This window comes from Coenobita brevimanus, chromosome 54 (genome assembly GCF_032717465.1).
Source record: "Coenobita brevimanus isolate Jiangsu-jjx chromosome 54, ASM3271746v2, whole genome shotgun sequence".
NCBI classification, from domain to species: Eukaryota; Metazoa; Arthropoda; class Malacostraca; order Decapoda; family Coenobitidae; genus Coenobita; species Coenobita brevimanus.
The window spans coordinates 33,399,321-33,422,477 of record NC_137007.1 but is presented as its reverse complement, the minus strand read 5'-3'; positions in this window follow the sequence as shown (position 1 = coordinate 33,422,477).

The following is a 23,157-nucleotide window of genomic DNA, read 5'->3' as shown; positions in this document are numbered from 1 at the left end:
GTGTGACTGCACTACGGCGGTGAGTGGTGTGGCAGTGCGTAGTGTTCCAGTGTGAAGAGTGGCAGTGTGTAAAATGGCGGGGTGAAGTGTGACAGAATGGTGCATTAATGTGAAGTATAGAACTGAATAGGGAGGCACTGTGATGTGTAGCAGTGTATGGTGTTACAGTGCACAGTATAGCGGTGTGAAGTGTGCCAGTGTGAAGGGTAACAGTGAGAAATGTGGCAACGAACGGTGTAACACTGCGAAATATAGAAGTGACAGGTTTGGCAGTGTCTGTGTGGCGTAGCCGTATAAAGGGGTGAGAAAATAACACATAACAAAACTTTCGACTACACAGGGATCTTTTCAACACCCACACAAAAAGACACACTCATCAAAGAATCAACCCCCCCCCAAAAAAAAAAAAATAAATAAATACATAAAACAATCCATCAGCCGCATTCTGCCTTTGCCCGGGCCATCCATTCTTCATCAGTCACTCCTAAGTAAACCTGGCCAACATTTTCTCATAATTCTTTTTCTGTCGTGGCCCCTTTGACAGATTAAATGCTGGGGTGACAGGTGACTTCCCGGCGGTCACACTTGAGACAGGTGACAGGTGGGGGGTTAGAGAGAGGGGAGGAAATGGAAGGAGAGGAGAGGAGAGGAGAGGAGAGGAAAGAGAGAGAGAGAGAGAGAGAGAGAGAGAGAGAGAGTTAAAAATAAAGCAACAGACTACGCAAGAAAGGACACAAAATGGGAGTGACAATGAGCAGGGGATAGAGAGAGAGAGAGAGAGAGAGAGAGAGAGAGAGAGAGAGAGAGAGAGAGAATGGGGAGGGAGGAGGAAAGAGGAGAGGATCAAACAAGGATGGAAAAAGGGAGGAGATGGAGAGGAATGGGTAGGGAAGAAGGGGAAGGGGGAAGGAAGGGAATGATATGAACAAAGGAGGGGGAAGGGAGAGGGAAGAGGAAAGAAAGAGAAGGGGAAGGGAGAGGGAAGAGGAAAGAAAGAAAAGAGGAAGGAGGAAAGATAAGGGAGGAGGGGAGGGGAGGGAATGGATTGAACAGAAGGGGAAGGGAGAGGGGAGAAGGGGAAGGGAGAGGAATGAGACTGAGGAAGGGGGTGGGGAAGGGGAAAGTGGGAAGGGAAAAGGGGAAGAAGGGAAAAGGGGAAGGGGAAGAGGAGGGGGATGGGGAGGGAAGAGGGGATGGGAGAGGTGAGGGAAAAGGATTGGAATTTCATCACGAGGAGGATATCATTCAGGTGCCACGAATGTGACACACAGACTAGCAGATCCAAGCAGAGATAAGCAGAGGGCCAGACACATAAACAGAAACACAAACTCACACATATACAGATAAATACATACATAATACATACACACACACACACACACACACACACACACACACAAATGGCAGACAGGCAAATTGCAAGCCCTAGAGTGAAAAAAAAAGCTAAAAACTTAAATTCTCACCTGTTTAAAACCGTCTGGAATTAGCCTGAACCTAACACCGCATGAATGAGCTGAAACAGACTTCGTAAACCCCCTCAGCTTACGGACGCCCTCCTCCTTATTTATTCGTGTTATCTCCAGACGATTTTATTCAGCAAGGGAAGGACCTGTGTTTGTAAAATGGTTAATGAAAGCAAAATCGACCTCCTAAAGACATGAGCCTCCTGTAAGCTGAGGAAAATCGTCTGTGGACCCCAAATGAAAAGAGCTGATGAAGGCTTTATCTAAGCCCTATAATTCCAAACCCCTCCCGTTAAGCTGAATAAAATCGTCTGCAGATCCTTATAAATAAAAGGGTTAATGAAGCTCCAGGCTCTATAGTTACCAAAGCCCTTCTGTAAGGAGAATAAAATCGTCTGTGGACCTTTGTTAATGAAAGAGTTAATGAAGGCTATATCTCAGCCCTGTAGTTCCGAAAGTCTCCTCCAGGCTGAAGAAAATCGTCTGTACTCCCCATCAATGAATGGGTTAAGGATGGCTACACCACGATTACAACTACAATGATGATGATGATGATGATGATGATGATAATAATGATGGCGATGCTTAGAACACTTTCGCGACTACTTTCATCCAAACAAAACTACACAGCGTCATCCTGAAGAAAAACCCCCCTGAGGACAAGGAAAGAGGGGAGAGTGGGGAGAAACGCGTGATAAATGGGGTGAGAAGCGGGGTGGGAAATATCGATCAGGGAGGAGAAATTAAATGCCAAGAGGACGGGCTATAAAAATAAGAGGAAGAGGCAAATTGCGATGACTCAGGGGGAGGAGGAAGTGGAGTAGGACGAGGAAGATGGGGAAGAAAGTGATGATGATGATGATGATGATGATGATGATGATGATGATGATGATGATGAGGAGGAGGAGGAGGAAGAGAAGGAGGAGGAGGAGGGAAGCAAACGAGGAAAAAGGAAGTGGAGTTGAAGAAAGGAAGAAGGTGGATGGGGAGGGAAAGAAAAGAATAAAGGGGAGGAAGTGGAGGAAAATAAACAAAGAAAAAGAAAAGGAAGAGAGCAAGGACGAGAGGAGGAATATGAGTAGCAGGAGGCGGAAGACGCGTACAAAAAGGATGAAGATTTGGTAAAGGAAGAGTAGGAAGAGGAAGAACAGTACGTGGAGGGAGGCAATGAATACAAGTGGCAGAGGCATACTGCAATGACTCATGCAGCACGTGACGGAGGAGGAGGAGGAGGGGGGGGGGAGAATATCGTAGAGGAATATGACTATGCGATGTGAAGGATGTGAAAAAAGCGCATCAGTAATATATATATTTTTTTTTTATGTGCTCGACTCTGGGCATAGGCTTCACAGCCTGCTCCCAAGGCCCAGTAGTCCTCCTACATATCATACACCTCTACATGTCACCACTTCGGCGCTAACACCCACCGTCCATATTGAATATATGCTAGGGCTGTCTCATACAGGACTGGTGTATTGGTATTAGCGGGGGTATTTTTACGACACGTCGGTTGGTCTTCTGGTAGATCGGTAAAGTCTGCTTTACATGAAATCAAATCCTTAAACTGTTCCCTGTCCCAGCGGGGATTTGAACCTGGGTCTGGTAGGACTGGAGGCCACCTCTCTACTGATTGAGCCACCGCCTCCCCCAAAATAAAAGGGAAAGGATACAGAGAAGGAGATGGAGGAAAATTAGGAACATAAGGAGGAAAAGGAAGAAAATTAGGGACAAGAGGAGGAAAAAGGGACACGAGGAAGAGGCCAATTACAATGCGTCAGATGGTCACGTGACGGGAGGAGGAAATGGAGAAGGAAGAGATGGAGGAAAGAGGAAGTCACAAAGAAGAAAAGAAAAGAGGAGGAGGAGGAGGAAGAAATGATGACAGAATAAAAAGGAGAAACACGAATAAAATAACTAATAAAAATAATAATAATAATAGTAATAATAACAACAATAATAATAATAATAATAGCAACAACAACAATAGGATACACTCAAGCTAACGCAAACAGGACAATGGAAAAACAGGGAGAAGGGCAAATAGGATAAAACAAGAGGAAATAAGAAACTCAAAATAAAGATGGAAATAAAGGCAAAGGACAATTGGTAATAAAGATAATGAGAGATAAAGCACAAGAGGGGTAGACAGACAGGGAGGGATATTGATTGAAGGGAAGGGAAGAGAGGGGGAGGGAAAGAGAGAGAGAGAGAGAGAGAATAGGGTAAGGTGAAAGGCATTATATTCAATCTCTCTCTCTCTCTCTGTTTATTTCCTTCTTCCTCTCTCCTTTTCCTTCCTTATTCGTCACTTTCTCTCCTTCTGTCCCAACTATTTTTCTCCCTTCTTCCTCTTTTCTCCCTATTTTTGCTCCACCTCCCCTCCTTGTTTTCTTCCATTTTCTTCCTTACTCTCCTCCCTATTTCCTCCCTTCTCCGTTTCCTCCTTCTCCTCCTTGGTTCGCTCTGATCTCCCTCTCCTTCAACCTTCCCTCCATTCTTCCTACCTATCCTCCCGTCTCCTTCCCTCCTCTCCATATTTCCCTCCTTCCCCCTTGCTCTCTATATTCCTCCTCCTTCACCACTTCTCTCCATATTCCCTGCCTCCCCTCTCCTTCTTCAATGCAATCAGCAAGGATCTAACAGCACATGTGTCACGACCAACTCCTGCTACAACTACTACACTTACGACTATCACTACTATAGTTCATTTACTACTTGCCTACCACCACTACCAGTAAGTCACAGCTACCACGTATATCTGCCACCACTATCATACCTACCATGTCTACCTACCACCACTACCATAACTAACAATGACTACCACCACTACCACAATTGCCAACAACTATCACCATTACCATAACTGCCAACAACTACCACAACTACCATAAGTAACAATGCCACCACTACCATAACTGTCAACAACTACAACCACTATCATAACTAACAATAACTACCACCACTACCATAACCGTCAACAACTAAAACCACTACAATAACTAACAATAACTACAACCACTATCATAACTAACAATAACTACCACCACTATCATAACTAACAATAACTACCATAACTACCAACAAGTACAACCACTATCATAACTAACAATTACTACCACCACTACCAAATCTGCCAGTAACTACCACAGCTACCATAACTACCAATAACTACCAGAACCATCTACCATACTACCGTCACTACAGCTACAACCATTACTGGACTGGGCAGTGCTGAATATTGGTTGATTGACTGACAATGCATGTGGGATTCTCGCCTACCATATTCTCTCTCTCCGTTTATCCTTCCTACATTTGCTCCTCCATCCTATCTCTGTCTTTCCCCTCCATCCTTAATTTCTTTCCCTCCATCTACCTTCTTTGCTTCCTTCTCCATTCAGTTGTCCTTTTATCTTGCTTCCTTCCTCCCTTGCTTACATCAATCATCAATTCACTCACTCGCAGATTCAACTTTTTTCTACTTCTTTCCTCCTTCCTATCGGCTTTCCATTATTCATCTCGTTTTCCACGCACTCATTCAACCAACTTTTACCTTCCTTCATTCCTTCCTTCCACATAACACAGTCATTTATCCATCCTACCTTCTTTCCTTCACTCCTTCGTTCCCACTTCATCAAGCCACCTACACATCCATTCTTCGTTTCCTGCTTCCTTCCATTCATATCCATCCATCCATCCGTTCGCTCATCCATCCAAGTATTTATTTTCTCTTCTTCACGTTTGTATTGTCTTTTATTTATGATTAACTTCAAGATGCGTACATACACTGTGACTGAAACTATGTGGGTCGTAGGCAGTTGTATGTAAACAGTTGTGTGTGAGAGAGAGAGAGAGAGAGAGAGAGAGAGAGAGAGAGAGAGAGAGAGAGAGAGAGAGAGAAAGTAGGATTGACACAATCTATTCTGATATAACTGCAATGCCTTCAGTCATCTCGGTTTAGCTGGCAGGCCCTGTTGTTATACCTCAAAGTAATTTCGCTGCAACATCTACATCTCGTCCTTATATTATCTGCTCGTCCGTATGGTATCTACTACTGAAAAATGCGAAAATTACTTAAACGTACTGATTCAAGGACCAGCATTCAGATCTGTTTCTTCACTCTTTCATTATGTCAGGTGCTTACAAGATTTCTTTTAATGTTGTTCGCTTCTCTCTCTCTCTCTCTCTCTCTCTCTCTCTCTCTCTCTCTCTCTCTCTCAAGTCAGCAAATAAACTTACACGAAGGTCTGAAAATACCTGTTACCTACTCCCCTCCCTCTCTCCACAATGATTCACTATAGAGGCATATGAGTCATGGTGAGTCGGGGTGAGTCAGCAAGGGGGTGAGTGACAGGTGGTGTGATAGGGCAGGAAACACAAGGGCCTAATTAACCTTTTCCGCCACCCTGTACTTGGCTCCGGTGGAGGGAAGAGTGGAGGAAAAAGAATGAGAAGGGGAGGGAGAAAAAAAAGGGAGAAGAGGAAGGAAGGAAGGGAGGAGGGAGAGGACGGATAGGAGAGAAGGAAGAGGGGAGAAGTATGCATGGAAGAGCGAGGAATGACGAACGGGGAAAGGGTGAGAGGGGCGTGAAAGGGAGGGAAGACAGGTAGGAATGGGTGGAATAGAGGAGGAGCGGAAGAGTGAAAGAGGAGAGAAAAATGGAAGAGAGTCACATTGGGAGATTTATGAGAGAGAGAGAGAGAGAGAGAGAGAGAGAGAGAGAGAGAGAGAGAGAGAGAGAGAGAGAGAGAGGGGGGGGGGAACTGCATGACAGAATTATCAGAAGGAATGAATATGGGAAGTGAAAGAATAGGTAATGAAAGAAGGAAATGAAATATAAGGCAAAATATATAGGAAGGGGGGAAGACAGAAGAGGAAAGTATATGAAAGTGGAATAAAAGAGAAGATTAAGAAAAATAATACATGTACGGATACAGAAGAGTGCAAACATGTCTGAAATGAGATGAACGTGAGAAATGTGAGTTTGAAGAGATGGAAAAATCTAAAATAACATGAAAGTGGAAAGGCGAATGAGTTATGAGAAAGAAAGAGAAAGCAGCGATGATCATTATCAGTATAATTATGAACATCATCATTATCATCGTTCTGACCCTCTTTTTCATTAGTAAGAGGGCTTCAAATGATAGAGAGAGAGAGAGAGAGAGAGAGAGAGAGAGAGAGAGAGAGAGAGAGAGAAGCGAGCCATGACCGGAAAAAAATCAGCAAATGGGTAATAACCGGTCCATTAGGGTGAACTAGTCAATGATGAGGTGATAATGGGGATGATAATGAGACAGGGGATGGCCAGGAGGAGGGGACGACACCACGATAAAGAATAACCCAAACAAAGACGATAAATGACCCCGGAAGGACGATAACTGACGTACAAATGACACTAAGTGAACCAATATTTATGATGCACCTCATTTTTTGTACCCCTCCTATCAGCTTAACCCTTCCCTTGCCACTAACTACGCACAAACTGTCTTTTATTCTGGCTATCATCCAGCAGTGTAATGTGCGAGAATCTATAATCCCTTCCCTTCGATAATGTTTTTTTTAAATGATATTCTTGCTTCCTCTACACGATTATATTTAAAGGACATAATCAACTTGTGGTATAAATAGTTAAATAACCCTTCCTAACTGTGAAGACATTAACTTTTATCATCTTGAACTCATTATAACGATTACTTACGGAAAAAACAAAATTAGCTGCGAATGCAATAAGAAAATGGATTATATCTTTCCCATTTAGTGAATTATTAGTAATAATAATACACTAAAAATAATAACGTAAATAATAATAATAATAATAATAATAATAATAATAATAATAATAATAATAAAATAATAATAATAATAATCATAATCATAATTTCATTAATTTTTCATTCATTATTTAATCCTGTGTTGCCCAGAGCACAGAGTTAGTCCTGACATTTAAGATGAGAGTGACCAGCCTCACTCATCCCTGAGTGGCATTACGTGGGCAATAAACTTCAACCATCCCTTAGATATAAACTAACGTAGGCTCAATCCGGTTGGAGCACCTTAATTACCCACTAAACCACCATGCACCATTATTTGGTTATACGGTTACCACCCAGCGTAGTAAATGGTTTCCTAGTGTACAGGAAATCATTTGGCTTGTCACTCCGTGCAGAGTCACCCGTAGACAGAATGAAGGGAAAAGAAAGAAGGAAAGAAGGACATAAGAGGAAGGAAGGACGAGAGAAAAGGGCATGAGTAATAACAACAATAATAAACAAAAATAACTGTCCTAAGCTCTTCCCTATGATTTCTTGATACCTACAACTATCATCCTTCACCATCATTAAACCATTTCCTATATAATTTCCAAGTAAGAAATAGGGAAATGGGCTTACTTACTGCACTTAGCACCGTCTCAAAAGCAAGACAGAGGACTGGTTAACCTCCCACTCTTACCTGAAGGAGAAAAATATATTGTAAAGGGTTCGAGGAAAGAAAAAGTCATGGTTATACTAACGAGGAATTGGCAGTCATCAGTCATTTTAGGTTTAATATGTATGGAAAAAAACAACATGTTTCTTTTCATAGTTTGAAGCGTGTGTGTGTGTGTGTGTGTGTGTGTGTGTGTGTGTGTGTGTGTGTGTGTGTGTGTGTGTGTGTGTGTGTGTGTGTGTGTTACTGTCCTTCCATCTAATTTCCTCTTCACCACTCCCCACCCCAACCTAATTTCCTAACTCCAGGAAGTAGGGCAGCGTAATCCTTTCAAGCGCATTTTTTGTTATTCCTATTCATTTATGTGTATTCCCTGCCCATAAATTTAACAAAATCTATTCTAGTTATCATAAAATCAAAAGCAACTGTTTCAAAAGTATTTCATTAATCATCAGTCATCATCATCATCATCATCATCATCATCATCATTTCCACAATATTAGCATCATCAACATCCTCTACACAGCCATAAAACATCATTATATTGTTAGTCTCATCATCACCATCGTCATCATCATCAACATTATCCCTGCTTCCTATAATAATGACGATTGTAGTCCAAGATTTCTCTCTCTCTCTCTTTCTCTCTCTCTCTCTCTCTCTCTCTCTCTCTCTCTCTCTCTCTAATCAAGCTGTTATTTTGGGTCCAGCTGTACATGGGCGCCGCAGGAAACATTTGGGCACGAGGGCAAATGAGCAGATGATGGTGCAGCTGCCTGGAAACTGCACGCTGCCGCAAAGTTTAATTACATATGTAGTATTACCGTCCTAACCTCTTTCCCGCTTGCTAATAGTAATAATATCAAATAAAAAAAGTAATAATGAGGGTGGGTGATGATGATGATGATGATGATGATGATGATGATGATGATGATGACTGACTTACTGACTGATTGAATTGATTGACTGAATGATTGATTAATTGAAATGACTGACTGAATGACTGATTAACTGACTGACTGACTGACTGACTGACTGACTGATGATGAGGATGAGGATGATCATGATGTGTTCTAATGCTGCTGCTGATGTTGATGATGATGCAAACTATTGATACTGGTTAGTTTTTGGAGACGAAATAATTAAATATAAATGAACAGCGATCATCATCATCATCATCATCATCATCATCACCATCATCATCATCATCCTCTTCCTATCCATGCATCCATCCATCATCTGATCCTTTTATACCCTTCAGGAGCGTAGGGATCCGAGGTTAGGCAACTCAGTCCAACATTTAACCCGAGAATAACCAGCGTCATTCTCCCCTGAGTAGAAATTAACCTCAACCAACCCTTGGATATGCATCTTTACAGGTCCTATCCCGTTGGAGAGTCTAAACCCATTAGATCACCAGGGACCGTATTCTTGTCGGGCATGGGAGCTCCCTAACACCTATTCCTAACCTATTTATATTTGGATACGGCTGGTTAAACTCGTTTTGTACGTTAATTGTGCAGAGTATGGTGCTATTAGAATGATTTAAGTAACACGGAAAAGGACGGCAACGTGTAATATGCAAAATAAATCGCTTAGGAAGAGGCGTCAGGGAGCTTCTTTGACGACGATAATGCTGACCAAGGTGTCATTTTGTTTATGGTTATCACCCAATGTGATGCTGGTTTCGTGGATTTAAAAAAAATGGCTTGACATTCAGTGCAGAGTGGCTTTCAAGCTGCGTTAGACTGAGTGAGTGGATAGCGAGCGCTCCCTAACCAAGCTAAAGCAAGAATGTCAAGTTGCTTTACATCGAATGAGTGGATGGCACGCGCCCCCATCTAGGCTAAGGCAAGAATCATAACCCCCAGAGACGTTTACGGTACTGAAAGGTTATGGAGTGCTATCTAACCTTCACTGTGTATATTAGGTGGCTGAACACACTGGTAGCGTCAGTGAACAATTGTGCTAGGCTTGAGAGAGAGAGAGAGAGAGAGAGAGAGAGAGAGAGACGGAAGGGACCTATCTACCAGCATACTCCTCTTCATATCTATCAAAATGTTCCTCCTCATGTCTGTCAACATATTCCTCTTCATATTTATCAACATATTCCTCTTCATATCTATCAACATATTCCTCTTCATATTTATCAACATATTCCTCTTCATATCTATCAACATATTCCTCTTCATATTTATCAACATATTCCTCTTCATATCTATCAACATTTTCCTCTTCATATCTATCAACATATTCCTCTTCATATCTATCAACATATTCCTCTTCATATCTATCAACATTTTCCTCTTCATATCTATCAACATATTCCTCTTCATATCTATCAACATATTCCTCTTCATATCTATCAACATATTCCTCTTCATATCTATCAACATACTCATCTTCATATCTATTAACATATTCCTCTTCATATCTATCACCATATTCCTCTTCACATTTATAAACATTTTCCTCTTCATATCAATCAACATATTCCTCTTCATTTTCCTCACTGACTAGTTCCTATCTCCCTCTCTCTTTTACCGTTCATTTTTCCCTCTCATTTCCTTATTTCCTCACTTATCATTCTCTCTCTCTCTCTCTCTCTCTCTCTCTCTCTCTCTCTCTCTCTCTCTCTCCCTCTCTCTCTCATCAACCTCCCACTTCTCCCCTTCCCCCTCGCTACCCTCGTCCCTTCCTTATCCCTCCTCCCCTCTCTCCCTCTTCCCCCCTCATCCTGCCTCCCCTCCCTCCCCCTCCCCCCCTCATCCCGCCACCAGGTGTACGTCTCATTAATCACCTCTAACCAGACCTCAACCCCTCTACCTGGTCATTCCGTGGTTGTAATTATGCATTTTATATATATATTTTTTTTACCCACTCTTGGAAATCAACTAGGGGTGGGAGTAATCGATTTTGTGTGTGTGTGTGTGTGTGTGTGTGTGTGTGTGTGTGTGTGTGTGTGTGTGTGTGTGTGTGTGTGTGTGTGTGTGTGTGTGTGTGTGTGTGTGTGTGTGTGTGTGTTTTATGGCAGTAAGACTATACATATATAAACATGAAAAATAAAAACAAAGAACATATCGGTACATACATACATATGAAAGAGAGAGAGAGAGAGAGAGAGAGAGAGAGAGAGAATGTAGGGGACAGATGGACGAGGAGCGGGTGGCTGAGAGATAGTGTCAGCCAGGGAGACAAATGGAATAAGGGAATGGAGATAGGCGGAGAGATATAAACACAGGGAGAGATAAAACCGGGCAGGGAGACAGGGAGAAAGATCCAGACATGTAAGCGGAGCCGAATTTTTATTTTTCCGAAATAAATGCGTATACTCACTTCTCTTTAACTAGGCGTAAAATTGCCATCTCTCTCCACTTCAAATATTGTGCTAGAACAACAGATTAACGTTAGAATAAAATGGAAGTCACGAAGAAGTGCTATGGAGAGGATGCAGAGCCGGAGAACTATCATTTTCTGTCACTGAGCAACGTGAAATAAGCTGCAAAAGAATCAATATCTGCGCCAAGTGAAGCTGAACAAACTATAGCAATATAAACCTGTACCTCACCTAATATTATGTAACTTTCTTCATGTCGTCTTCAAGTTTCCTTTTCATTATGAGATGGCACTAAGGCTGACAACTAAATAGGAGGAGAGTAAGAAGGAAATGGAGAGGAATGGAAAGGGGTAAATGAGAAGCAAATGCAAAGGGGGAGGGAGTAGGAAAGGGCAGCTAAAGGGATGAGGATGAGTAGGTAGGGTTAGGAAGTGAAATACATGAGAGGATGGGAGGGAGAAGGAAGAAGGGTAGGGAGAAATAAAGAGAGAGGAGCGAGAAGGTAGGGAGGAATGAAAAAAGTACGAAGAGGCAGGCAAAGGGAGGGAAGGGGTTAGAAACAGTACTATAAGAAAGGAAAGGAGGGAGAATGAATAGGGGTTAGAAGAAGCAAAGGGAGAGGAGGGAGAAGGTAGGGAGAAAAGAAGAAACTATGGAGAGACAGATAAAGGGAGGGAGAGGGAATGGAGGGACAGAAGGGAAGGGAGGGAAGGTAGAAAGGAGTGAAAAGAGAGAAAGGAGCGGATAAAATGGAGAGACAGAAAGAGAAATAAAGGGGAAGATGGGAGTTGGGAAGAACAGCCAAAGGGAGAGTGAGGGAGAGGGTAGGAAGAGTTGAGGGGAGGGAGAGGAAAGGAACGGTCGTGGAGAGAATTAAAGGGAAGGACAGAAGGGAGGGGAATGGAGAAAAGTAAAGGAAGGAGATTAAGAAAGGAGGTAAACAGAGATAAAGTGAAGGAAAGGGAGGAGGAGGCTAGGAAGAAGACTAAAGGGAGGGAGAAGATATGAAGAAAGAAGATAATGAGGTAAAGGGAGGAAAAGAAGAGAGAGAGGGGGAGGGAGAACGCCAACGGGATGGGGGTGTATGGTGCGAGCAGTTTAGCCTAACGGGAAGAAAACATTTAATTACAAAGGTCAAATTAGGAGACAAGAGGAGGATCTTCAACACGAACGGATGCATATTCTCTCTCTCTCTCTCTCTCTCTCTCTCTCTCTCACACACACACACACACAAGGGGGTAGGAAACGGGTTAATTATTTTCCGTTCTATTTAATTCATCTCTCCCCCTCCCCCTTTCCAGAACAGATGGCTGGCGTGGGCGGCTGTGCTAGCTCTCTCTCTCTCTCTCTCTCTCTGTCACGTGCCTTCCCAGAACATTCCCCTCTCACATCTCAACACGCAATTCACCCTCCCCTATTACCCTCTCTCTCTCTCTCTCTCTCTCTCTCTCTCTCTCTCTCGTGTGTGTGGTTCCATCCAATTCGCCTCCCCTACCTATCTGTTCACTACTTACTCTCTTCCTTCCATTCCTTCTTTCCCCTCCCTTCCTTCCTTTACTTCCCTCTTTCTCTTCCCTTTCACCCATCCCTTACCAAGCTTTTCTTTTCGTTCCTTTCCCTTCTCACTCTTCTTTCTCCCATCCCTTCCTTCTCTCCTTTCCCCTTCTCTTCCCTCTTCCTCTCACCACACTCTTTCTCCCCTTCTATCATCTCTCATCTCTTACATCACTCCCTCTTCTTTTTTCTTTTTTTCTCCCCAGTTACTTCCCTCTTCACCTTCCTCCCTCCCCTCCCCTCCCCTCCTCCTCACCTGCCCAACTGCCTAATTACAGGTAGGGGAGTGTAATGCCGTGTACTGCAGTGAGGTGTACATGTGCTCGATCGATACGCCTGTAATGGTGTACGGAGCTTTAATTTGAGGGGTGAGGGGAAAGGGTGAAAGAGGGAAAGAAAAGAGGTGAGGGAATGGAAAAGGTAAAGAATAAGGGTGTGGGAAAGGGAAAGGGAAAGAGAAGGGATGTGGGAAGGGGAAAGGGAAAGAGGAGGGGTGTGGGAAGGGGAAAGGGAAAGAGGAGGGGTGTGGGAAGGGGAAAGGGAAAGAGAAGGGGTGTGGGAAGGGGAAAGGGAAAGAGAAGGGGTGTGGGAAGGGAAAAGGGAAAGAGAAGGGGTGTGGGAAGGGGAAAGGGAAAGAGGACGGGTGTAGGGAGGGGAAAGAGGGAAAGACAGTGGGTATGGAACGTGGAAAGGGCAAGGGGAGAGGCGAGAGCAGTGTGCGGGGTGAAACTATGGGGAGAAGGCATGGGTGGGGGTAAAATAAGGGTGAAGGGTGAGGGAAGAGTGAGGAGTGAGAGAAGAATAAAGGGAGAAGAGTGAGGGATGAGTAAGGGGGAGAGGGAAGAGCGAGGAGGTTGTGAGGGGAGAAGAAGCAAGAGTGAGAGAGATTACTGAATGGCTAGGTGTTTATTTGTGGAGTTGCAGTGATGAGGTGAGAATGAGTCGAGAGTAAACATAATAAAACGGGCAAGAAAGGGTTGAAGAGGGGAGGAGAAGGTGAAAGGTGAGAGTGCGGGGAAATAGGGCTGAGAAAAGAGGGTTAGGCTTAGGGTGAGGAGAAAGGGAGTGGGAAGTGAGGATGAGGGGAAATGAGGTGAGAAGAAGGGTTGAGAAGAAAGGGTGAGTGTGAGAGATAAGAAAAGGAGGTGAGAAGAGAGGGTTAGGGTGAGGGGAAGAGATGAGAAGAAAGGGTGAGTGTGAGGAAGAAGAGTGATATGATCAGAACAGAAATAGAATGAGTCACTTGTAACACACTCAGAGAGAAAAGCAGAGAGTGATTGCTTTGTGACAGGGGTGAGAGTAAGACAGAGAGCGAAGGTAGGATGAGGGTGAAGGGTGAGGGAGATAAGAAGAGTCACTAAGAGGGGAGAGCAAAGAGTGATTTTTTGAACGACAGGGACAGAGGATGAGAAGAAGAGGGGTGATAAGTGGGATACGAGAGGGGAGAGAAAAGGGTGAGAAGTCAGGGAGGACAGCAGTGTTAAAGGGGAAGGAAGAGGGTATAAGGGTGAGAGGAGAGGAAAGGAGTGACGGGGTGGATGGGGAAGCGATAGTAAGAACTGACTGCATGAAACTAAGAGGGGAATGATAGGAGTGAGGGTGAGAGTGAGGGTGACTGGGAAGGCGAGGATGAGGGGGAAAGAGAGGGTGATGGTAAGGCGAAGACAAGGGTGAGTGTGAGAGTGAGGCTGTGGGTCGAGTGATGGTAGGGGTGAGAGGGAGAGTGAATATGATTGAGAAACTGAGTGACAGAGGGTGTGCATGGGACAGATGAGGGTGAGGGTGTGGGATGATGGGTAAGGGTGAAGGTGTGGGATGACAGGTAAGGGTGAGGAGTGGGTTGAGGGTGTGGAATGATGGGTGAGGGTGAAGGTGTGGGATGACAGGTAAGGGTGAGGAGTTGGTTGAGGGTGTGGAATGATACGTGAGGGTGAAGGTGTGGGATGATAGGTAAGGGTGAGGAGTGGGGTGAGGGTGAGGAATGACTGGTGAGGGTGAGGGTGTGGGATGATAGGTGAGGGTGAGGAATGGGTTGAGGGTGAGGAATGACTGGTGAGGGTGAGGGTGTGGGATGATAGGTGAGGGTGAGGGTGTGGGATAATAGGTGAGGGTGAGAGATGGGTTGATGGGGGAGGGGCAGTGAGGGTTAAGGTGAGATCAGGCATCAGTAAAATGTTGAGGTGACGGTAAGGGTGAGAGTGAAGGGTGATTGTAGAAAGGGCTAGGGTGAGGGACAGGGGTGGTGAGAATTGATATACAACATGATTAAAAAAATGAGAAGAATGATAAGAGTGACAGGGAAGAAAAAAACAGAATGCAAGAAAAATGATATGGGTGAGGGGTAATGACTGAGGGGAGAGGTGAAGAGAATTCTGTGAGAGGGAACACACAAGAGAGTCACGGCAAAATTGAGACAGAGTGAGAGTGAGCGAGCGAAAGAGCAAAGTAGAGGGCTGCATTACAAGATGATGGACTAAGGAGAGAAGTGTGCCGGGAAAGAGGCTAGGTGTGAGGGGAGAGGAAAGGAGACGAGAGAGGAGAGGGGAGGGGAGAGGGGTGGGGAGTAGAGGGGAGAGGAGTAAGGTGAGGAGAAAAAAATGTGTGATATGAGAGGGTGTTAGGACAGGGAAGAAGGGTGCGACAGCGGAGGGATAAGGGAAGGAGACAGAGAGGAGAAAGGCAAAGGATGAAGGGTAGAGGGGTTAAGGGTGAACGGTGTGAGGGGCAGGGTGAGGGGAAGTGTAATTAGAGAGAGGAGGGGATGAGAGAACAAAAGTGGGGAGAGAAGGGGGGGGGTGTAGCCTGGGAGGGGAGCAGGGTGAGGGAAGAAAAGTTTGGGAAGGGCAGAGAGGGAGTAAAGGGATGTGGGAGGAGAAGAGGAAAGGGGAGTGGAGGGGAGAGGGGTGGGGAGATAAGGGACAAGAGTTGGGAGAGGACAGTAAGGATAAGGGAGGAGGGAGGAAGGGGGAGAAGTTAGGGTGAAATATGAGATGGGTACAATAATGGAAGAGAGACGAGGGTGAGAGGGGAGGGTGAATATAGTGAAATTGAAAGTTGATACAGCTGTTACGATGGGAGAAAAATAGGGTGAGAGCGAGGGGAGAGAAGAAAGAGTGAAAAGTTAAGGTTATTCGATGTGGGGAGCGAGAAAAGGAGAGAAAGTGAGAAATAAGAGGCCCATTTTACGCGTGAGGGTGAAGAAAAATGGTGAGAGGTGTGACATGAGGGAAGAGAGATTACGATGAGAGGTGAGAGGTGGAAGGTATGTGATGAGGGTGAGAATGAGGGGTCTAGGGTGACAATTAGAGGGGACAGAGAGCAGAGAGGTCAAGGGTGTGGGTGCGGGTGAGGGTGAAAGTAAGGGTAAGGGTGAGGAAGGGTGAAGCTGACAGATAAGGGATGTGCTAGGAGAGAGATGAAAAGATGAGGGATGTGGAAGAGGGGTGTGATGTGAAAAGGAAGGGGAAGGGTGGGAAGGAGAGAGATATAAGAGATTGTACAAGCGATACTGAAAACACTAACAAAAGACAAAGTGATAGGCAAGTTGAGTGAGGGTGAAGCAGGATGGGACGAGGCAGAGTGGGGTGAGGTAGGGTGAGACAAGAACTTAGAGGGATGAGATGAAATGGAGCTAGGCAGGGTGAGGCAGGAAGTAGAAAGCGTGAGGCGGAATGGAGTTAGGTAGGAAGTAAGAGGCATGAGGCGGAATGAATGAGGCAGGGTGAGGTAGGAAGTAGGAAGGGTGTGTCGGAATGGGGTGAGGCAGAGTGATACCCACGGTGAGGCCAGAAAATGGTAGGAGATGGGTAGTGGGAAGGGAGAGGCAGGATGAGCGAGAACGACAAGGTTAGACAGGAAAGCATGGGGGAAGGGGCAAGGGAGGGATGAAGCAGAGGGAGGTGGATGGGGTGAGGCAGGGGCTAGGAAGAGTAAGAGAAGAGCGTGAGGCAGTGGGCTTGGGAGTAATGAGACAGAGTGCAAAGGAGGGGTACGGCAGAGGGAGGCAGGAAGGGTAAGGCAGTAAATAGGAGGCAAAAGTGCATAAGCTAGGACAGGTTAGATGATAATTATGACGATAAAGACGACGACGACGACGAAAACGACAATGATGATGATGATGATGATAATGATGATAAAGAACAAAGATATATTAACGATGATGGGAGACAGATGTGATAAAGAATTGATGCAGAGATCATTACCGAGAAAGAAGTTATTAGAGGGGAAAATGGATCATAACCAGCGAAGAGAAAAAGATGATAAAGAAGGATGAGAAGATAAACGAGAGAGAGAGAGAGAGAGAGAGAGAGAGAGAGAGAGAGAGAGAGAGAGAGAGAGAGAGAGAGAGAGAGCGTGTTTATCCTGTCAAACCAGCCCGAGGGAGGGCGAGTAATCGAGTCAAGTACGTTGTCTGTTTGTCGGATACACAGGCCGAGTGAAAAGTGAGAGAGTGTGCAAGTGAGGCAGGGAGTTAAGGCTGGTAAATATGTCACGGCAAAATTGAGACCGTGTGAAAGTGAGAGAGTAAGCCAGTGTGTCAGGAAGTTATTGCTGGCACTGTTGTTGTTGTTGTTGTTGTTATTGTTGTTGTTGTTATTGTTGTTGTTGTTTTGTTGTTGTTGCCTAGCTAGGTTAACTCGACCAATTCTATTAAAAGATATCTCTAAGGGTTGGATGTCGGTAGGGGTCGTAAATCTCTCTCTCTCTCTCTCTCTCTCTCTCTCTCTCTCTCGTAATGACATGGGTGATGTGTTTTAACCAAGGCTGTGCGTAAAAGTGTGCCTCAAACATCAAAATCCTCTCTGACAGGCAGGATTTAGTCTCATAGTGAAGGTCAAGAAAGTGAAAGCTGCTGAATGAGTGAAAGGAAAACTGACCAAGAGTGAGAGAGTGAGCGAGCAGGCAGAAGAATTAAAGTTAGGAAATAAGCAGGAAGGAAACCGAATTATAGGAAGTGAGAAGCAAGGAAAATAAATAAAGGAAGCTCCCTAACACCTCTTCCTATGCGATTTATTTTCCTTATAACACAATACCGTCCTCTTCTGCGTCACTTACATCCTCTTAGTATCACCGTCCTCCGCATTAATAAGGTACAAAACTATATGGGCCAGTCGCATTCCTAAATAAATCGCTAAGTAAGAGGTGTTTGGGAGCGTCCTTAACCGGCGGGAATACGAATAACAGTGTCAGTGTGAGTAGGAGTGAGACTGAGAGTGAGCCAGGGACACTGAATACGAGCAAGAGTGAGAAAAGTGAGATAATAAGAAAATGAGAGAGTAGAGAAAGTGGGCAAAGAGTTTAAAGCTGGGAAACACGTGAGGAAACTTAAAGACACGACTGAGAGTGAGAAAGAGTGAGTGAGTGAGCGGCGGAGTTAAAGTGGGAAAGTGAGGAAGAAGAAAATATAATGTGAGCAAGAGAGAGAGCTCGAAAGTTCAGAAATTGGCGAGGTAAATCTTGAAATTGAGTAGGTAAGAGAGCGAGTAAGGGAGTTCAAAGTAGGTAAATTAGTTGGGGAATGAGAGAGAGAGAGAGAGAGAGAGAGAGAGAGAGAGAGAGAGAGACAATATAAATGTGCGTGAAAGTGAGCGAGACAGAACAACAGTGTAGTGACGTGAAAATGACAGGAGTGATATTGACTGTGGTGGGAATTACGAAATGGCATTGGCGAGAGCAGAATGACAGGTTTGAGAGAGAGAGAGAGAGAGAGAGAGAGAGAGAGAGAGAGAGAGAATTCATTCGTTCATACTACACAATGCTTGGATTTACACAATACCCATTTTCATTTCCTATTTCGCTTCATTCACTCTGTACTCATTTTAGCCCCCCCTCCCTCCCCCCCTCTCTCTCTCTCTCTCTCTCTCTCTCTCTCTCTCTCTCTCTCACTCACTCCATTTTTTTTTCATTTTTTCTGCGTGTCACCTTTCTTTAACACTGAAGACGACAATCGAAAATTCTCCCCCTGCCCATCCTGTCAGTCTGTCCCTGTCGCTGTCTCCCTCTTATTCCTTTCCATCTAAGTATACGCCCTGTCATTGTCGCGCCGTCACCTGCTAGTCTGCCTCGCCAACTTTAAAATTCGCTCACAGATAGAGAAAGGACGATGCGAATATAAAACACTAGGACTGTGGAAGTAAGGTCAAGGTTCGTAAAGAAAATGGAAACGAGAAGAAACGAAATCAGCCTCTCTCTCTCTCTCTCTCTCTCTCTCTCTCTCTTCCTCTCTCGTCATTCGCTATTTCCCACTACTGCTACCAATGTCCGCCTTTCCTCACGTACCGTATTAGCTGACGATAATATTACACGCTCCCTCCCTTGCTTATCTCCCTGTCTTCTTTGTCTATGTCTTTTTTATTTCCACTCGAGAAAACTACCTGTATGTTCAGTGGAAGGGGGAGAAAGAAAGGATTAAGTAGAGAGAGAGAGAGAGAGAGAGAGAGAGAGAGAGACTTTCATTTGACTGTATTAATCCCTGACTTTACCCAACCCATGTTTTCATTTCCTCTTTCCTCTTCGCACTTTCTTTACTCATCTCTCTCTCTCTCTCTTTCTCTCTACCTACCTACCTATCATTACCAATCTATCTATCCACTTCTATCTATCCATTCACCCATCTATCTATCTAGCTACATACTTTTATCTGCCTGTCATTTCTCTTTCGTAAATACAATGATAACTGTCCAGTGCTCTCTCTCCCTCTAACCTGTCAGTCTATCCGCGTCACTGTCATTCAATAATTCCCACTACCGTCACTATCGCTCCTGTCATTTTCACGTCACCACGCTGTTATACTCGCTCACTTTCACACACGCTCATAAATAAAGTGGGGAGAGAAATAAAGAAAAAATATTGGGCAAAGCACAATTCAGACATGTAATACACAGGAAGGGGAACTGACTCTCTCACTCTCTCTCTCTCTCTCTCTCTCTCTCTCTCTCTCTCTCTCTCTCTCTCTCTCTCTCTCTCTCTCTCCATTTTCTCGGCGTCATCTATTTCTTTGCCGAGCTTGAAGTGGATTGAGTTTGTTCTTTGGATTGAGTTTCACAGGATCAGAACTCGATCCCTTCAAAGTCTAGAGGATCCAAGGGAGGTCTCTCTCTCTCTCTCTCTCTCTCTCTCTCTCTCTCTCTCTCTCTCTCTCTCTCTCTCTCTATCTGCCGTCGACTATACACGCGCCTGTTTTTTGTAGTTCTGAGACTGTTTGCTTATCACTTCATGGTTTACAAAATAATTTCAAACACAAATCCAAACTCTGAGAAAAAGTGTCTTGAGTTACGATGCCCAGGTACATGCACAGTAACTGCTAGGAAAATTAACCTTGAAATAAAGCCATCAAGACGAGCCAACGACTGTCAATAAAAACACAAAGTAAAGAAAATAAGACCACCTCTATTATAACTGATGATTTTACTACTCAGCACATATGGTGCCTGGGAAAAAAAAATGCTGGTAGGTCTTCGGTATCTAAATCCTAACTTGCAAGGTGATTCTGCCAGCTCCTGAAGACAGAGTGCATACTACCAAGCCATTACCGGAAGGAACTACTGCGCCTCCCACAACTGACGGAGGGGACGCCCAGATCCTCCACACCAGCAGGATGGGCGGGGGCAGACTAGAGCCTTGTTTAATTTGACCCTTAGTCCTTTGTCTTCCTAACCACCACACGCACCATCCAGGCGTGCTTCACTACCACAAGCACCACAGCTACCACCACTCACATACACAACTACCACAATTACAATCACTAGTAATCAACACCTACCAGCCATCTATCAGAATTCGTAACCACTTACCCACCACCACCACGACAACTACCATAATCACAACCACCAATCACCAGCATAGGCACCACTACCACCACTTACAGCGACAGTTACTACCACTAACACCATAACGAGTCACAACCACAACTGATAACGCTGCCATTACAACCAGTCACAACCACCACCACAAGTACCACCTCTACCTCCACTAACAATCACGACTACTACCACCACCTCTACCACCACTAACAACCACGACTACTACCACCATCACAATCAACGCACACAACGACAACCACCACCACCACACACAACAACCACCACCACCACCACCACCACCACCACAGCAGCCATCTCTCTGAATTCATCATGCCAGGCAATATGGTCATTTCTACTGGCCTCCTTGTAATGGCCCAGAATTCCTCCACTTCTGCTTGATTTACCTCCCCTCTGCACTTCCTTGCCTCTCTCCTTGCGTTATATTCTCTGCCTTTCTCTGTCTCTTGGTTATTCTCTATCTCTGTCTCTTGGGTTATTCTGTGTCTGTCTGTCTCTTCCTATCTGTTTATCTATGTATCTATTTTTCCTTCTAGTGTTTATTTTCCTAAATTTCTGTCTACATCTTTCTCATGTTTCTTTCCCCCCCCCCTCTCTCTCTCTCTCAATTTTGACACACTTTGAAGAAACATAATGTACCTCACAGTCCTAAAATCAAAGAGAAAAGAGTACTTCTTTTATATCACACTCGACTAAAATACTTCTATGGAATCTGAATTATTACTGAGTGGGAGAGTGGGTGGGTGCGTGGGAGAGTGGTGAGTGAATGACTGGGAGGGTGGTGAGTGAGTGGGAGGGTGGTGAGTGAGGGAGAGGTAAGTGAGAAGAAGGGTGGCGGGTGAGTGAGTGAGTGGATGGGTGGTGAGTGAGTGGGTGGGTAGGTGAGTGGTGAAAGAGTGGGTGAATGAAAAAGTGGGAGGGTGGTGGGTGAGTGGGTGGGGAGAGGGTGGTGAGTGAGTGAGAGGTGAGTAAGTGAGTAGAAGGCTGGTGGGTGAGTGGGAAGTGAGTAAGAGAGCAGATGAGTGGTAAGTGAGTGGGTGAGTGTGGTGATATGTGTGGGTGGGTGGAAGAGTGGTGAGTGGTTGACTGGGCGGGTGGAAAGGTGGTGGGTTAGTGAGTGAGTGAGTGAGTGGGTGGGTGGGTTGGAGGGTGGTGAGTGAGTGAGTGGATGAGTAAAACAGAACAGGTGAGAAGTAAGTTACTAGAGCTGCCTTGGTGACCTAGGTGAGAAAAGCTGATGGATGGGCAATGCGCGGTATGCAGAGAGAGTGAGTGAGTGAGTGAGTGAGTGAGAGAGGAAATGTTGGGCAATGTGAAAAAGGGGGTGCGTGATAGATAGATGTTGGTAACTGGATGGCTATACAAGAAGGAGAGATGGATGAGGAATGGATGGCATAGGGACACACAAATCAATGGACAGTGGGGACATGCAGTGAGGGTGAGGAAGGATGACGGATGAAGAAAAATAAGGAAGGATGATGGATGAAGAGAAGTGTGGAAGGATGATGGATGAAGAGAAGTGAGGAAGGATGATGGATGAAGAGAAGCGAATGACAGAGCTTAGGCGAATAAATAAGACAAATGGATGAAGAATAGGGGATGGGAGAGGAAAGACTAGGGAGTAGATAGATCAGTGGACGATAGGATGAGGAAGGATGACCGATGGATGGAAGATAAGAAGAACAGATAGATGAGAGATGGGCGATCGATGAAGACGGAAAGAAGGACAGAAAATAATGGGATAGTTAAAGATAATGGATGAAGATGTGAGGGATATGAGATGGCTGGATGATCCTTTCCCTATCATCATCCTCTTATATTTCCATCCTCCTCCTCTTCCCCCCCCCCTCCTTCCTTTCCTCAGTTCTCCGTTTTCCTCTCTCCTCCTCCTCCTCCTCCTACTTTACCCCAGTCTTTCCTTCCTTCCCCTCATCCTCATCCATATTTTTTTCTTCTTTTCCTTCCTTTTTCCCTCCCCCTCTCCCCTCACCATCCCCTGTCTTTCCCTCCTCCATGGTTCTCTCTCTCTCTCTCTCTCTCTCTCTCCTTCTTCTTCTTCTTCTTCCTCTCCTCCTCCTCCTATGTAATCCTCCTCCTCCTAATTTTCCCCTCCCCCTTTTCCCTCCCCCCTCTCCTCCCCACCTCGCTGCTTAAGAAAAGTCCTGTTTATGGCATTAATCCTCTTAGGGATTTTTGTGGATTTTGGGACTAGATCCGTAACATATGACCAACTGTTTTACACTCTTTATTTAAAGAAAAAAAAAAACAATGGGCGTGAATTAATGGTATGGTGAGTGTGAAAATTATAGACTGAAGGCCCGTATTCTCGTCGCTCAAGGAGGCTCCCTAACACCTCTTCCTTAGCGATTTATTTAAGGACAGGGCCGCCCAACATAGTTTTGTATGCAATTTATGAAGGGCACTGTGATACTGGAACGATTTAAATGACACACCAGACGATAGCAAGGCGCAATAAGCAAGACAAATCGCTTAGGAAGAGGTGTTAGGGAGCTTCCTTAACTCCTGGGGAATGTTCGAGCATGGGGAGTGGGTAGATTG